A 12,693-nucleotide genomic window follows, 5' to 3' on the forward strand; every position below is an offset into this window, starting at 1 on the left:
TCCCAGCTAATAATCTTTAAATCAGAGGCTTTGCACTGAAGTCCGAAAATCGAGCCGTGCTCCATTTAAAAGAGCAACATGTAAACAAAATAGGAAGATTACAGTCAAAGCTGGCATTAAAATAGGATGTGTTCAGTTAGAATTATGGCTGGATAAGGGCACCGAGAGTTTTATCTGGTCAAATTTTGTTTTCATGAATTATAGATGCTTTTGCTGGGTGAAAAGATCCCATGAGTCTCATCATGCTAAATCTGGTCCTTCACTGAAAAACTTGGCATCATTGCGCAGGCAAGGAATAGAATGATAGAAAGGAAATTAGAGCTGACTGGGACTTATTTCTAACCCTTCCACCCTGAAAAAACCCAGAGGACTTGTGGATGCTTACCATAACCACACCAAAGTGTTCACTGGCTAATGTCTCTAGCAGATTTATGCTCTATAGTCATGGTTCATTAGTTTTGGCAGTGTTCTTTTTTCTGTTTAAGTTCAGAACAGGCTGGTGTGCAAAAAATGATGATATTGAGAAATGTTTTTTAAAATTCTGCCTCAAATTGTCAACTAGCAGCGGAAAAGAGTATTTCACAGATACATCTAAGTAACTAAAAATGTGCTGATGTGTTAATGCAAAAACTTTTAAAATATATGAAACAATGTATTATATTCCTCATCTTACTTCAAAAAGCCAAGACCACATAAATTTTGATATTTATAAGTCATAGCTCTGAAAGAAGACTCAACTCTCCATATTGACTAATTTGCTTTATTTCTGGAACTTGCTGGTGGAGAGCCAGATGCGCTTGGTAACAAAGCATGATTCTATAGGTCAGGATTTGGGCCCTCTTTTAATCTGTGCCCTGATTCTTGTGATTTATATATTCTGTGTGCCCAGCAACTTCCTGAAAGTCTGATTGTGCAGTATCAATGCTTTCAGGGTGTGACTACCCCCCCCCCATTAAATGGGAAGGAGCCATGTATGTGTTTGGTGAAAAGGAGGAAAGTAGGAACTTTAGATACTTAGACTTTGCTATTAGTGATACACCCCCAGGGATATCCATTCTGTCCATTTTCTATCCTGCAAGACCAACTCCTTTACTGTGAAACACACCTGAATCACAATATTGTTCAATGAATAAGTTTGCATGCATATATCCTATATAATAGCCACTATAATGCTATGGACTCTTTTTATAACCTCCTCGCTTTATTTTTATCTGTTAAAAAATCCAGTTTTTTTTTTTAATTTAAAAAATATTGCATAGAGGACCTTTTATGACATATGTGTTATAAAAACCCAAACTTCTGGTTATCCTATGTTTTGCTATTTAATGAATATTCGAAGTACAACTTTTCTAGCATGTGGAGTTTGAAAACTTTTTTTTTTTTTTTTTTTTTTTTACACTGAGGATTTCTCACTCTGGAATGCTCTGTGCCATGGAAGGAGAGCAGAATGTCAGAAATGCACCATGTGTGCGGCCATTCCCACCGCCCACACCCAGAGCAGTTTGGCTTCTTTTTTGTTGAGTCTTGAGCCAGTTTCAGAATCCTTCTCTACACATACTAAAGGCTGCCACCACCAATTAATTGATGATGGGATTTAAATCAAAACTTTTTGCACTTTTGTTCAAGGTTCATTATCTCTCAAAGATCAAACCCAGCATCTGAGTTCAAAAGATGTACCCATAACTCAAACCCGCCCCCAAGCAAAACTGATAAAATTGTAAGGCTCACAGATTTTTCTTTCCCTAAAAATTCAAAAAACTATTTGTAAGAATTTTCAATAAAGGGAAACAAATTTGAGATAATTTTACATTTTCCATCCAAATTGTAATTATGAATTTAATTATCACTGATACTAGATAATAAATTGATAATTAGTTAATAATTCTCAACTACACCAAGGTCAGCATGTTTATCTGAAATGGGGAGGAAGGAAAGTAACATTATATATCTTTTATTTGTCAAGAAACTATATATTTTAAAATCTCATTTTTTCCCCTTGTAACAGTTCTTCTAGGGAGAAATAATAAATCTCATGTTCACTGTTGAGGAAATGGGGAACCAGGAGATTAAATTACTTGCTCAAGTCATGCCACCCATAGGTGGCAGAGCCAAATCCCACAGAAATTTACAACTATCTATAGGGATTGTGGTTGTTTTATGAAACCTTAAAGATTTCATTTGTTTATACTCTATATGCTTCCTGAATTGAGTTAGCAGACTCTGAGTTAGTAGACCCATAGACTTGGACTTGCGGATCGGTCCCACCAGTTCCTTGCAATCTTAGTTATACCTGTGTTCCTGTGTTAGAGTGAGAAGGAAAGAAATTAAACCCTCCATTGTTGTAAAAAAAATAAATGTCATATAAACATGTAAAAAGTAATACTCAACACAAGTCATTTTCCTTTTAAATACTGGCCATTTTTGTTTTACACATTTCTACTTAAATCTTAGAATAATCTTATCAATGTATATAAAATTACCTCCTGGGATTTTGATGGAAGTTGCATTGACTCTAGAGGTCAGTTATGGAGAATTGACATGTATATGATATTAAGGTTTCTAATACTTGGTCATACATAGTCTTCTATTTATTTAGGTTTTCACTGATTTCTCGAGTAGCATATTATAGTTTTCTGAGCAGAGATTTTGACCACCCTTTGTTAAATTTATATTTAAGATTTTTTAATGCGATTATAAGTAGTATATCTTCTAAAGTTTTATTTTCTATTTTTTCAAATTATTAAAAATTTAATGTTTTATATTAGTCTTGTATTCAGCATAGTTGCAGAGCTCACCTGTTAATTCCAGATGGTAAATCTTCTGGATTTTCTGCATAGAAAAATGCTTACTCTTTCTAATTCTTACTTTTTCTTTCAAACCCTTATAATTTTTCCTTTTTATGGTTCATGTCATTGCGTAAGACCTCCAACACAACTTTTAATAAAAGTGGTGGTATCAGGCATCTTTATACTCACTTCATGCAATGAGTTAGAAATTAGTTTATTTTCTGTTCCATAAAGAGTTTCTTTAAGATTAGCACTATTATTTCTAAATATTTGGAAATTTTTACCAGTGAAATCATGAACCTCCATCAGCAGAGGTTACATCATGGATAGATTATTTTTCATTGCAGATTCAACTTTTAAAAAATACATAGTACAATTTAGATTTTTCTCTATCTTTTCTATAGAGTTTGGTAAGTTGCACGTTTTTTTAAAGATTTTATTTACTTATTTTTAGAGAGAAGGGAAGGGAAGGAGAAAGAGAGGGTGAGAAACATGGATGTGAGAGAGAAACATTGGTCAGCTGCCTCTCACACAGGCCTGACCAGGGACCAAACCCGCAACCCAGGCGTGTGCCCTGACTGGGAATCAAACCAGCGGTCACTTGCTTTGCAAAACAATGCCCTACCAACTGAGCCACACTGGTCAGAGTGGTAAGTTGTACTTCTTAAGCAATGTCACATGAAAGTGAAAATGTAAATTTAGTGGATAAAGTTAAAATAAATGTCTTCTTATGACCCTTTTAATGTCTGCAGGATTTGTAATGGTGCCCTCTTTTTCATTCCAGATTTTGGTAATACGTGTGTTCTCTTTTAAATATCCTACTAGTAACATAAATTCATTAGCCTTTTCCTTTTTTTAAAGTATATTTTATTACTTATGTTGTTACAGTAGTTCCAGTTTTTTTCCCCTTTGCTCCTCTCAGCCCAGTACCCACCTTCCCTCCAGCAATCCCACCCTCTTTAGTTCATGTCCATGGGTCGTGTGTATAAGTTCTTTAGCTTCACCCTTTCCTATATTATTCTTAACATCCCCCTGTCTATTTTGTACCAACCGATTATGCTTCTTAGTCCCTGCACCATTTCCCCATTTCTCCCCCTCCTCCCTCCCAGCTGATAACCCTCCAAATGATCCCCATACCTATGATTCTGTTCCTATTCTGGTTTGCATAGTTGGATTTTGTTTCTATTTTTTAGATTCAGTTATTATAGTTGTGAGTTTGTTGTCATTTTAGTGTTCATAGTTTTGACTTTCTTTTTCTTAAGTAAGTCCCTTTGACATTCCATATAATAATGGCTTGGTGATGATGAACTCCTTTAGCTTCACCTTGTCTGGAAATCTCTTCATCTGCCCTTCCATTCCAAATGATAACCTTGCTGGATAGAGTAATCCTGGTTGCAGGTTGCCTTTCATCACATTGAATACTGCTTGCCAGTACCTTCCTGCCTACAAAGTGTCCTCTGAGAAATCAGCTGATAGTCCTATAGGCACCCCCCTGTAGGCAACTTTCCGCCTCTCTCTTGCTGCCCCCAGGACTCTGTTTTTATCTTTCACCTTTGGCGTCTCAGTCATGATGCTTCCTGGTGTGGTCCCCTCTGGGTCCAGCTTGCCCTGGACCCTCCGTGCTTCCTCGACCTGTATGTCCATCTCCTTCGCAAAATTTGGGAAGTTTGTTTCATTTTTTTCAATTCTTGCTTCCTCATTCTGCACTAGTTGACTTTTTTTTTCTTCCTTATGTTCCAAGTCATTGATTTGAACCCTGGTTCCCTTCCCTTCACCATTGGTTTTGTGTGGATTTTCCTTCATTTCACTTAGCATAGCCTTTACTTCTCTTACACATTTGCCATACTCAAGCATATCTGTCAAGCCCGTTCTTTATCACCAGTGTTTTGAATTACACATCTGTTAGGTTGGCTATCTCCTCATCTGTGAGGTTGGCTTTCTCCTTGTCGCCTAGTTTTCCCACTGGAACCTTGATCCATTTCCCCTTTTGGGCCATACTTCTCTGTCTCCTCATTCTGACAGGCTTCTGTGTTTGTTTGCCTCTGCATCCCAGGTAGAGCTGTCGCTCCTGTTATGTTGTGAGGGGCAGAGCCTTAGGGATTCGTCAGTACAGGACAATCTGTTTCACCACATCGTGGTGCTGCATGTGGTGGAGGGGTCCGAGAGGGAACAATGGTGGCTGCACAGCACTTGCCCCCTGCCAGGCACCTCTCCTATCTCTGCACCAAACTGGCGCCCCTCTAGCTGTTGCCCGGCCGTCATTCCCAGAGTAACTGGGTCTACAGATGCTCTAGGTCCATGGGGGCCCTTCAAACAAGCGGACTCTGCTGAGAGACTGGCAGTCTCCGCCTCCACCTTAACTCCCACTAGTCTGCACAATCAGAAGCAATGAGGCTTGACCTTTCCCGGTGCTGGGACCATGAGCTGCTAGGTCTGGTGAGGAGCTGGGAATGCTCCCCAGGTGTTCCTCCTGACTTCAAAACGTGTGACTGCACTCTCTGCGGGCCTGCTGCTGCCACTGCCACTGCCGCCGACACCACACCGCATCCTCCCTGCCCCAGCTCCGCCCTCCCTACCTGTCTGGATGAGCATTTTTTCTCCATATTTCTGTTTGCTGGACCTCCATGCAGCCTGATTCTCTGGAACCTTTGATTGTTTCCAGCCCTGAGGCAGTTGTATTCCCTCTTAACTGTGGAGGAAGATGCAGCATGCCTGTCCACGCCTCCATCCTGGCCGTAAGTCTCCTCATTAGCCTTTTCAAAAAAAAAAAAAAACACTTGTGACTTTGTTAATTTATTTCTGTTGTAATTTCTTGTATTTTATTCATTTATGCTCTTACTATTATCTTCTTCCCTTTAATTTCGAGTAAAACTTTATTTCCTTTCAAACTTCTTCAGATCAGATGTTTGATTTTCTTCAGAAAATTATTGATTTTCAGGCTTTTTCTCCTCATATATTTGGTGTTATGATATTTTGCCTAAGCATGATATACACCACAAAAATGTATATGATATATTTTCATCATTATTCCATGCAAACTATTTTCTAATTTTTATTATGGTTTCCCTTTTGACCTAATAATAATTTTAAGGTGTGGCTTAAAAGTATTTTGAAGTATGTATATGAAAGTATTTAGAAGATTTTTAGGTTTTTCTGTTATCAATTTTAGCTTAATTTCACAGTGGTCAGAAGACATACACTGAATTATTTCCATTGTTTAAAGTCATTGTGACTTTTTTCCTGTGGTACAGCATTTTGTAAATATGGGCAAGCTTTCCAAATGCACTTGGAAAGAATGTATATTTTGTCATTGTCACATGTAGTGTTTCATGTATGTCAATTAGATCAAGTTTGTTAATCTTATTATTCAGACTGATTTTATCATTATTGATATTTGTCTCATTCTATCACTTTGTGAGAGAATCATGTTAAAATTTTCTACTAAGTTTTTGTGTTTGTTTATTTCTGCTTTTAGTTCTATCAGGTATACTATTGTATAATTTACCTCTGTGTTTTGAATTTTAGAATTATTACATCTTCCTGATGTTTTGACCATTTTATCATTATCAAATGACTTTTTATTTCTTGAAGCATCTTTTGCTTCTATAATTTTACAAATACTACAGTAACTTTCTTTTATGTTTTTAAGTTAATTCTTGTTTTGTATATAGTTTCCCCTTTTTGTTTTTAGGTTTTTTGTTGTTATTCATCTATTAAACAGCCAGTTGTTTTTCATCAGGTCTGAAAAACCTTTGTCTTTTAATCAGAGCATTTAGACCATTTACAATTGGTGTAATTACTAGTATATTTGTGTATATGTTTCCTGCCTAGGACATGAGCCTACTTGAAGCTCTTTTTAAACTTCACTTGGGTCTTCTTCTTACTTCCCTGACTCCCAGGGTAAACCCTTTAAGGTTCCAATTAAGAGCCTTGAGTGCTTCCCAGTGTCATTTTTTTCAATAAGTCATGAACTCCAATGTTTATATCTCTAATACCTTGAGATTGTCAAAGCCTCATGTAATTTTTAACTGTGTTTGGCTCTGCTTGTTAACCTTTTGCCTTACACAGCTTAACCAGCTAATGCCTCAACAGAGCACCCAGTGCTGGGTAGCAGCTGTGCTCTTCTGTGTAGCCCTGGGATGTCTGATGCCTCACATCTTGGCTCGTGTCCTACTTCACACCTCAAATTCTGTCTCTGTGTCCCTGAGTTTGCTTAAAACTCTGATGCTTCTGGGCCCCCTTTGTTGTGTAAGCCTGATGCCTGTTTCTGAGAATTGTTGAATCCCCCAGAGAAAAAGTCTCATGAAGGAAACTACTCATCTCAACTGGCTTGTCATTTTTCTGCAATCTAGACCCTCATGTCTTGGCTGAGTCATTATTTCATTGGTTCTTTCAAATAGTTCCTTTCTGCATTTTGTCCAGACTTTCTGATTGTTCTCAGTGGGAGCATTGGTCTTCTGCAAGCCACTCTACTGAGCCAAAAGCAGATGTCTGTGGAGTTACCTTTTTTTTCTATACATGCTTTAATTAACCATTGAGATCTGAAGATTTTAGTGTTGCTTAAGTACTCTGGACCTCAGGACTCCTAAATGTCCTTCCAGAGGTAAGAGACACTAATCCTTTATGGACAGAGCCCATAGTTGCAGATACTGCTCATGAGTGCCCTTATAGACCTGAGAAGGGGCAGAAGGAAGAGGCGATGTCACCTTGTAGTGCAGGGAAGTTTGCCTTTGCAACCTCTTAATATTTTTAATTTCTATTCTTCCCTTTACCAAACTAATTAGCACAGTGTCACACTTTACAAATTCACCTTTGAGGGCATGGCTGCAGTGTTGTGTGTCAGAAGACAGGTAACATTTTGATGTATATAGAGTGTTTTCCAACACATACCAGTTACATAGATTACAATTGAAACTTGGGTTCCTGTGGTCATGTTCCAGGGCTTTTGAGCACTGAAGTCTTCTTAGCACAACGTTCCATTTTCTATGTCAGTTCTTCCCTTCTCCTTCCCCTGCTCCTGTCTATTCTTTGACTTTTGTTTGCTAATGACTAGATGGTTAAATTCTATAGCTAATATATAATGTAATCTTAATAGGTTAATGTGTTACTCTTCCCAATTTAATTTTCATTTTTAAAGAGATCTACTTATTAGTATCTGATTTTTTTTCTGCAGATTAGTGGAAAATAGAGGCTTTTAGTTAAACTTGGATGGTGAATATTTAATCATATTGGCAATTATTCATATCATATATGTCTAAAAACTAGCAAGAAAATTGATAATTATGTGTTTCATAGCTATGCATATTTTATTTCTTTCTCTTTACTTTCCATATGACCCAAGCCCTGTATTCAGTTGGATTTAACAGAATTTGGATTTTGGAATTTTTAATAATATTTGGATTGTTATTTTTTAATATTTTGCAACACATTTTTAATATTTGAATCACTTGTCCTTCCATATCCTAGCACTTAATTATTCACAATGTTAAAAATTTAATTTAATTATTGTACAAGGTAAAATTGAATTGAATACCTCATGAGGAGCTTATTGTGAATCTTATTGTATTGAAAAAAGGAATGACTTTTGTAATAAATATTTATAGCTTCCATAAAGAACTATTTACAACAATTTTTTTAAAGTTGCACACCATCAGAATACTTTATCTAGTTCTTTATGTGAAGATCAAAGGAGAGAAAACAGCCATCAGAAGGGTGTAAGCACATGTTTTTTGGTGAATCTGGAATGTATATGCCTGAATGTGGTAACATGGGATGGTATTGAATATCAGGAGTAAAGATGCTGAAATCAACCCCACTTTTCTGAAGGTCAGTTTATTGCAGAAATGAAATGGGGAGATTTACCTTTTGATACATAATATTTATAAAAACATATTAATTATAGAATAAACAACAGATGAAAACTACTTATAGAATAATGAATATAACACATGGATGATTATATAGAGCATAAAGAATTATTATAGCCCAGTGAATTATCAAACAGTGAACCATCACAAAGGTCAGCAAACAGCGCTTCTTTTGCAGCTACTCCAGAAGTTCCCCACAGTCCCTACTTCAATCGCAGTCCCTTCTTTCCTTCGTGAAAGTCACTGCTCTCCTGGTTTACATTTACACCCAAGTGTGTATCACAAGTGTATCTCTCAACCCTATCATTAATTTTGCCCATTTTTGAAAAGCATATTTAAATTCTTTCATAAGCTGTTCCCTCACAACTCTTTTATGTACTTGCTCTTCATTCATCGGCTAACCCAATTTGTTAGACCTGTAGTGATCCTACACTGAATTTTGCTGATTGCACTGATGTGTACTTGTTTTGGTGTGTTAGTTAGTTACTTCCTTGAGATATGTTAGGCAATTTGGAAATGCTGTGAACCTGAGGCTAATAAGAGAAGCCATTCATCATTCACTAGTACCTGCACATGTTCATTTCCAAGCTGACAAAAACGTTTTGCTCTGTCACCTAAAAGGAGTGGGAGTTTCAGGTGGGCAGTTTGTGTGGAGCTTTTCAGTAATCCTGTTGAGAGGTAATTGTGAATGAATATACTCATTGAAGTTTTTTATTTAATGAAAGGCTTAGGTATGTGTGCTTATGCACATGGACTTTCTTTTCTGACTCCCTCTCTTTCGGACTGTCTCATGTGCTACAGGGACATTAAGAGGAGGTATATCAACACACTAATGAATGTTTCTTAGGACAATAGTTCTCAAAATGTGTGTTGGAGAACACTAATAGCCCTTGATATGTTAATGCATAGTCAAAAAAAAATGGTGTCTTAGGTTAAATAAGATAGAAAAATTCCAAGAGCTCATAGGCATGTTTGGATTAACTTAGTTTTCAAAACCTATTTGACCAGAGCAGTGTTCGTTTGTTTGTTTGTTTGTTTCCACTGAACATCTAACAGTATCCTGTGATACACATGTTTACCGTGGATACAACTGGAAAATCCTGATCAGGGCTGCACTGAATCTGTAGGTCAAGTTAGGGAGCATAGCCATCTTAACCATATTAAGTCTCCTGGTCCATGAATATGGGATGCCTTTCCATTTATTTAACTCTTCCTAAACACTGCTTTGTAGTTTGCAAAGTACAAGTTTTACACTTTTTTTGTTACATTTATTCCTATGTGTTTTATTCTTTTTGATGCTATTGTAAATGGAATTATTTTCTTAATTTTCTTTTTGAATTATAAATTGTAACTGTAGAGAATTACAGTAATTTTTTTTTTGTATGTTGAGATTCTGTACCACAACCTCATTGAAGTTGTTTATTAGTTGCAATGATTCTTAGAGGATTTCTTAGGTTTTTCTATATATAGGATCATGTTAGCTGCTAACAGCATTTTGCTTCTTCCTTCCCAATCTGGATGCCATTCATTTCAGTTTCTTACCTAATTGGCCTCACTAGCACCCTCACTAGCACCCTCAAGGGTGAAAGCAGACATCCTTGTCTTGTTTCTGGTCTGAGGGAAAAGGCATTCAGTCTTCACCACTAAGTGTGATATTAGCTGGGATATATCCAGCTTGCTAATGGTATATAATTTTTTATATGTTGTTGAATTTGGTTTGCTAGTATTTTGTTGAGTTTTGCATTTATATTCCTAAGATATATTGATCTGTAGTTTTTTTCCTTGTGATGTCTTTATTGGGCTTTGGTTATTAGAGCTTCATAGAATGAGGTGGGGACTGTTCTTTTTAATTGTGAAGAATTAGTATTAATTATTTAAATATTTGGCAGAATTCAGCAGTGAAGCCATCTGGGCCTGGGCTTTCCTTTATGAATACATTTTTAATTACTAATTCTGTCTCTTATTATAGATTTATTCAATTTGATTATTTCTTCTTCAGTCAGTTGGGTTATTTTGTCTTTACAGTAATTTGTCCATTTCATCTAAGTTATCTAATATATTAAGGTTGTTCAGAGTATGCCTTGGTAATCATTTTTACTTGTGTAAGTTTGATAATAATGTCCCTGTTTCATTCCTGATTTTAGTAATTGAGACTTCTCTCTCTTCCTTCATTGGTAAGTCTAGCTAAAGGTTTGCCAAGTTGTTAGCTTTATTGAGATATAACTTACATATAACATTTTGTAAGTTTAGGTGTACAACATGTTGATTTGATACCCTTATGTATTTCAAAATAATTACCACTCTAGCATTAGCTAACACCTCCATCACATCACATTCTTATAATTTCTTTACTGTGGTGAGAACATTTAAGACCTACTTTCTTACCATAAAGTATTATTAACTATAATCACTATGCTCTATATTAGATCATCAGAAATTATTCACCTTATAGCTGGAAGTTTATACTATTTTAAAGGTTTAAGAATTTTATTATCTTTTTTAAAATTTTTTTTAAATAATTTATTTATTTGTTTGTTTATTTATTTTTAGAGAGAGGGGAAAGGAGAAAGAGAGGGAGAGAAACATCACTGTGTGGTTGCCTCTCACTTGCGCCCCCAACTGGGGACCTGACATGCAGCCTAGTCATGTGCCCTGACTGGGAATTGAACCAGCAACACTTGGCTCTCAGGCCGACACTCAATCCACTAAGCCACAGCAGCCAGGGCTTGGATTTTACTATCTTTTCAAAGAACCAACTTTTGGTTTCATTAATGTTCTCTGTTGTTTCTCTACCCTTATCTTTTTGTCTCCACTTTAATATTTGTTCCTTTCTTTTGTTTGCTTTGGGTTTAGTTTATCTTTTCCTTCCATTGCCTAAGGTAGAAGGTTATTCTATTAATCTGACACCTTTATTTTTATTATAGGCATTTACAGCTATAAAGTTCCTTTGAAGCACTGCTTTTATAGCTGTATTTCATAAGTTTTGATATTTTGCATCTTCATTTTCATTTATCTCAAGCTATTTTTCTAATTCACTTGTAATTTTTTCTTTCACCCATTGATTATCTAGGAATATGTTGTTAATATCCACGTATTTGTGAGTTTCCCCCAATTTTTCCTATTCTTGATTTCTAATCTTACTTCATCATGGTTAGAGAATATTTGAAGTTTGTTTCATGGCTTAGCATGTAGCCTATCCTGGAGAAGGACTGGGTGCACTGGAAAAGAATATATATTCTACTGCTATTGGGTGGAACATTCTGTCAGGTCTACATGCTTTGTTGCATTGTTGAAGTCTTCATTTCCTTGTTCATCTTATTGTTGTTCAGTTATTCTAGCTATTGTTTAAAGTGAAGTATTAAGGTCTCCAACTACTGTTGTTGAATTGTTTAATTCTCCCTTTACTCCTGTAAGTTTTTGCTACATGTAATCTTGGTGCACAATTATTATGTACATTTATGTTTATAACTTATCTATTCCTAATGGATTTATCCTTTTATAAAAGTTTACTCTTTTATAAATTTCCTGTCTTTATCTACTCTTTATAAAATTTCTGACTTTATCTCTAGGAATATTTTTTGTCTTAAAATCTATTTTGTCTGATATTAGTACAGCCACAATAGCTTTGTTATAGTTACACTCTATCCTTTTTCATACTTTTACTCTGTTTGTACCTTTGAATCTAAAGTGTGTCTCCTGTACACAGAACATGGTAGGATCTTGTTTTTGAATCCAGTTGACAATTTCTGCTTTTGCTTGGCTTGCTTGTTTAACCCATTTACATTTAATGTTAATATTGATTGAGTTGCATTTGCAATTTTACTTTTTGTTTTCTATTATATATTATGTCTTTTTATTTCTCTACCCCTCTTTTACTGCTTTCTTTTGCTTAAACGTTAATGTGCATCTCTCTCAGTCTCTACCCAGAAAGTTCCACTCTGCATGAGCGCCTGAGACCTGGAAATAGCAGTCCTAACCTGGAGAAGTGGTGGGTGGTGATTATCTAGAATGGAGATTGATTCAGGGGAGAGGTTATTATT

This window comes from Furipterus horrens, unplaced genomic scaffold (genome assembly GCF_987537825.1).
Source record: "Furipterus horrens unplaced genomic scaffold, mFurHor1.1.pri manual_scaffold_10, whole genome shotgun sequence".
Classification (NCBI taxonomy): Eukaryota; Metazoa; Chordata; class Mammalia; order Chiroptera; family Furipteridae; genus Furipterus; species Furipterus horrens.